Raw genomic sequence first — 6,377 nt, 5'->3', positions numbered from 1 at the left:
ACGCACACACACACAAATCTTGCTAAAAACCAATTGAAAACCCACGGGATGAATTCATATTTGCTTAGCTGTGTGTGAGTCCTCAGCTTCCTAACCTTTCAGTATATAGTCTTTAGAGGAGAGTAACCACACGGTATAATGACATGACATTCCCTCTGTTAACACTTGTTAGTCTACAACGACACAACGCCTTCAAGGTTATTCTTTCAAATTGGCGGGACTCCAAATACTTCCTCTCTGTGTCTCAAACTTTTGATGGATGATGCTACTCCTCGCGAGGGTGGAGGCTGCCTCCCCCCCGAGGCAGAGATAACTGATGGGCAGTGGGCTCTTCCACTCAATACTCGCTGCCCTTGATTAGTATGTCTATCGATTCTATATCAGTGATTATGTAAAATATGTACACCCATAATTCATACTGATGAACAGGTTGTATATTCAATATTGCAATAAGTGTGTGTCCCTCCTAAAGGGGAGGCGCTGGAAATGTGCTTTGAATGAGTTGTTAAAGGGGCCGGATAATGCTCAGTTTCAGGTTCATATTTGTATTTAGTGTCTCTACTGGGACATGTCTCCATGCTTTAATGTTCAAAAAGCTTATTCTTCTCATACTGCAGCACCTCTTTTCACCCTCTGTCTGAAACCAGAGCCCAGTGTGCTCTGATTGGTTAGCTGGCCTGCTCTGTTGTGATTGGTCAACAGCTCAGAGATGTCCCGCCCCTTAGCATATCACGTACAAGGTGTTGGAGCGCTAGCCAATAGAAGCAAAGTTGTTACGTAGCACACAAATATATATAACACACTACATTAAAGGTACAAGCTGCAATAGCATAATAGGACCTCTTTTAAGAATCACAGAATATGTGACTCAATAAAAGACACTCTTGAAAATGGAGCCTGCCTTAAAATAATATCCAATTTAGCATGTGAGTTCATCTCCACTTACTTATACCGTGTATAGTAGGTATATTATTCTCTCCTCATTGTCAGACATGCTCACATTTTTGCTTAGCTTACAGAGATGAGAACTCCTGATGTCACCAGAATAGGCTTCAAAGCCTTAAGGGGAAACGTGAATAGCTCATTTAAATGCAAATAAATCCTCTAGACTCCTCTCAGCTGTTGTGATAATGTGGAGCGAGTATATTGACTTAGTTAATGAGGTGTAGATAGCTAATGGGTGTACTCTGGCTTTTACTTTTTATCCGCACTACACTATCAAGATATCCCTCTTGAGGACCTGCTATAAGGTGGCAGCACATACTTAGGACTTCCTGTTTACCTCCTATGTGAGATATGTAGCTAACCAACCAGATGGTAAACATGTGATAGTGGTTATATTGTCTTTATGGTGATATGCTAGGTGAGGATACCGTCTAATGTTAATAGGTTATCTATTAGTCTTTTTGTTCTTACATTAACAGTAGAAGAAAAACATGAATATAGGAATTATGGTTAAGGAGCTATTCCTGATTAATTCTCTGAATGATATTTTATTCTATATTGTTGCTAATAATTGATATTTTCTACAATGTAAATAAATTGTGAAGAAAACCTTTTGTTTGGTTTAATCAGTAAAAACCTGGCATTTAAATGTTTACATTTCTTAAAAATAACACTTATTTGGCAATTGTGATCAGGACTTGTGTTGGTTTAAAATGAGTCAAAAGGAAGAATGGTATTAATATATAATATATTTTGACACAGATCAAGTTGTGAGACATACGATACGATATACTTTATTGTCCCCGTATGAAACTTGTTCTGGTCTCCGTCCTGCAGTTCCGCATACATGTACATATACAAACATAGTGACATTAAGAGACACACACATATCATCAGTCATACACCGTTTGAACAAACACAATACACAGACTGACAATGGCGACCTATTGAACATCCCTCATGGCCAACATTCAAAAAGTACATTTGACTACATTTCATTTCATGTGATGTTGAGAAGCTTAATGGACATAGGTAGGAATGAATGCTTAGCGGTTCAGCCTGCTCAGAAGGTAGGTGCTGGAATCCTGGGTGGAGTATGTGGGTGGGATCAGACACCATTTGTTTTGCCTGTCTGATAATGGACTGCTCGTATTGGTTTTGGAGAGATGGGTGTTTTTTAATAAGGGTTAAATGTTGATGTTTATGTTGGTTATAACTTCCTGTTAGTCCTTACATTTCAAGTTCTTAGTCCATGACTGCTGCAATGAACTATGAAGTATTTTTTTTTTCTGATGTTGTGCCTCTAGACAGGAAAACACAATTGCTCTGTGTTTTCATCAACCATTTGAAATCCCTATTAAAAAATAAATCAGTTTCTATGATTATAAATCTGTTCCTAGGGTTTGGCAAGAAAACGTTTGAATTTGAATAAGGGAACATTTTGTTTTTTGTGCATTTATTAAAACAACTAATGCTGTAATTTTTTTTTCGGGAGACAGTCACGTTGCTTAAAGTGTTCTGTGGCTCTAAATGAGCTTTTGCAAATCTAAAGACATATCCCTAATGATCAGGGTTATTTAAAATGCCATTTATAAACAGACATTTACCCAGCGGGCCGGGGAGGGCGTGTATTCAGATACATTCAGTTTGACCAGATACATATATGTTATTCCACGGTGTCGGTTATTTTTGATAGCAAAAACATCGCAGTGAAAATGATTTAAATATGTATCACTATCCCCATCTCTCGTGCGTCTTGTGACTTTTGCTTTTTACTTTCTATTAAAATATGTTAGTTAGATAGCGAAAGGTAATTTCACCCCGTATGTAGTTGGATGTTTGTAGAATTAGTCGCAGTTGGTCCGCATTGAATTTCACATTTGTTTGTGATTATATGTTTACAAACCGCAGCTCGTCTCACATTTCCCCCGAGGGATGAATACAGTATTTCAATGGAATAATTTGCTGTTAAAGTGCAAAAACAAATATATTAATTAATCTAAAATTCAAGCTGTTGAATAAAAATATGAATAAAGAAGGACATTTATTTTACTTAGTTGCCAGGTTTTCAGGCGCACCCAGGCATTTTGACTGTGGTGTAATTCAAGAGACCAGCTACATCCATGAAGGCTATGATTACATATTTATAATATTTAGAGAGGCATTTTGGAGGCTGAGGTTCGCGGTGCTATTGAATTTTGTTATACTGAGAATTATTTATAATATTCGGTCTACCCGATTCATTAATATGCCATCAAATGTAATATTAGAGCACCTTAAACAAACCCCAAAATGGCAATAAAGATGAATCGACACCCATCGTACACACACACACACACACACACACCACACACACACCACACACACACACACACACACACACACAACACACACACACACACACACACACACACACACACACACACACCACACACACACACACACACACACACGCACGCAAGTACACACACACGCACACAAGTATGCATACACACACACACACACACACACACACACACACACACACACACACACAACACACACACACACACGCGCGCAAGTACACACACACACACACACACACACACGAAGCACACACACACACACACACACACACACCACACACACACACACACCACCACACACACACACACACACACACACCACACACACAACACACACACACACACACACACACACACACACACACACACACACACACACACACACACACACACACACACACACACACACACACACACACACACACACACACACACACACACGCAAGTACACACACACACACACACACACACACACACACACAACCGGAAGCACACACACACATGCAAGCACGCACACACACACACACACACACACACACACACACACACACACACACACACACACACACACACACACACACACGGAAGCACACACACACACACGCAAGCATGCACACACACACACACACACACACACACACACACACACATTAGATAGCATCCACTTGAAGACAAAGATCATCCTTAAGGAGTCTCAGGTTGTAATGAACCTCCTGTTCACGCTTCGTCGGGCGCGTTGAAGTATGATAAGTGTTTGTGGCATTTAGAAAGCTCATATGTCTGGGATGTGATCATCAGCCTAATCTGGATCATTGTGTGTAATGTCAGCCCAGGTTCGCAATAATTAATGCTAATGGCTCTCGATCGGGCATCACGTTTACGCGTTCGGAAGGCGATTAATCATCGTTAGCCGCTGAAGCTTTGGTGTGAGAAAGCTCGCTGTAGAACATGTTTTATTGAAAATGTAAAAGGATTTATGTTCACTGATGTTACTTATTGTGACAAATCTAATGGACATGTTATTTGAGATATCCCTCTCAGGCAAACTGTGTGCTTTCATGCTTTCTTTTGAACTCAAAGTGAACATGTGCACAGCTGTGTGCGCTCTAAAAAAGCGTGCCTTTGGTTAAGCCCCCCCACGATGTCCTCCCTGCATCCGAAATTATGTTTTTCCAGTGCTCTCCTCGAGCCCTTTCCACAACAATGCTTCTTTTGCTCTTTTTTTCACTGTTGAGAGTGGATGGATGGATAAAGGGGGGGTTGGGGGTGTCGGATTTTACGAGGATTGCAGCATGCTTTCAGCACGGGCGAGGCCACGTCTGTGGATCCGGCCGGGGACAATCAGCGGCTTTAGTGAAGTCGACATGGCCACTTCACAAATCACAACAGCTTTGATCTCAGCCAAAAATAATGCCAAAAAGACTTTTTTTTGGAATAAATTCAGTACCTTAGATGTCTCTTGTTCACTTTGTACTACAGGCTCATATTTTGGGGAGGCTCGGGTGCTTTTATCTAACCTTCTATCGGGCCTTCAGATGAAAGTAAGTGGGTACAAAAAAAAAGCTTCTGTTGCCATTTTGGAGTGGTCGGATTGTTTGGAAAAGACTCACACAAATGCATTTTGTCCATTATTTAAGACCTTGTTGGGATAAGAAAAGACTCTTCCCATTGTCTTCTAAGAGACAGCAAAATAATTCATGCCGCTAAAGGTAAAGAGGTGAAGGAAAAGCAGAGTAGATATTTCAGCTCAAAGCTCTCATCAGCGATCTCTGATCACAGAGACAGAGATAAAACTGGGAAGTCAATTAGCCATGCTACACGAATCACCTTTGAGTGACAGTTTAGAGATAACCAGACACAAGCATGCCTTAAAAAAACCTTGTGGAAACTAGCAATCTGTAAAATATCACAAGCTATAAAAATAAATGGCCTAATTTTAACACGCAGGCCAGATTGAACGCTACACACACCATAAAGCTCCAAGAACGCATCTTAAATCCATATCTTGTCCCCTTCTTTTTCTCTCAAACACTTTGATGAGTTGGTTGTCACGCTGCCGGTGTCAGAGACTTTTTACTGCACAGAAAATATAATTTGGAGGGACAGTGATTTGCAGAGTAGAAATGATTGTAGACAGGAGATTTATCATCTTATCTATGGACTGCACTCAGACGCTCAATTATTCTGGTGTGGAGACGCCGTGTTGTTTTTCCAGTAAAGAGCAGGGACAAACAAATTCATAAATCATACTAGTGCATTTACATGTAAATAATTCACACTTCAGACGCTGAACACAAGAAGCATAAGTTGAATTGCTTGGAGGAGTAGATGTGACGGCATTATTTCAGTGTTTATTCTTCAGATCGAGTCTCTGACAAATCATTGAGCTTTTCTTGTACTCGGATGTGACTGATAGCTTATCATAGGACTACTGGGAAATCCAGAAATAATAATAATAAGCAATGTATGCATTAAGTCTGTCTCAGTGATTCCATTATGTTTTAGAGGCAAAAGCCAACATGCAACCCATTATCAAAGGTTGTATTTCTTTGTGAAAGTTAGTGATGTTCAACAAATCAAAAACTATTTGTATTTGTTGTGGTCCAAGTTATATTGACCAATCACATTTGAGCGAGTTTTTTTTGTACGTAGAGGGTCCCCGCGGATCCTTAAAAAGTCTTACATTTATTTTAGGAGGTGATGTATTAAATTGTATCTGGGGCAGAATGAATGAGTGTGCAAGGGAGGAAATGGTTTCCATTGGTCTACTGCCATACCATTTTTGTTTTTGTTAATGCAAAGGCAGTCATGTTGGGTAATGTGCGCTGAATGTTTCCCGCTATTCAAAAATGCAATACAACTCAGTAACGGTTTATACTGTTGTCTAGTTAATCGATTTGTTTGTATTGGTATTCTTTTTTCCTTTTACAGGTCTTAAAACGGTCTTAAAAATCATTACATTTGTACTTAAACAATGTGCAGATACCCTGAGGAAAAAACTGAGGTGAAACGCACTGGACTAAATGCAATCTCAGGACACAAACATTCTGGTTGTGGACGTTGTCTCTCAACAGATTGGTGCATTAT

Source organism: Notothenia coriiceps, unplaced genomic scaffold (genome assembly GCF_000735185.1).
Source record: "Notothenia coriiceps isolate Sejong01 unplaced genomic scaffold, NC01 NC01_scaffold00037250, whole genome shotgun sequence".
NCBI classification, from domain to species: domain Eukaryota; kingdom Metazoa; phylum Chordata; class Actinopteri; order Perciformes; family Nototheniidae; genus Notothenia; species Notothenia coriiceps.
The sequence above is the reverse complement of the archived record's forward strand: the minus strand, read 5'-3'. Positions refer to the sequence as shown.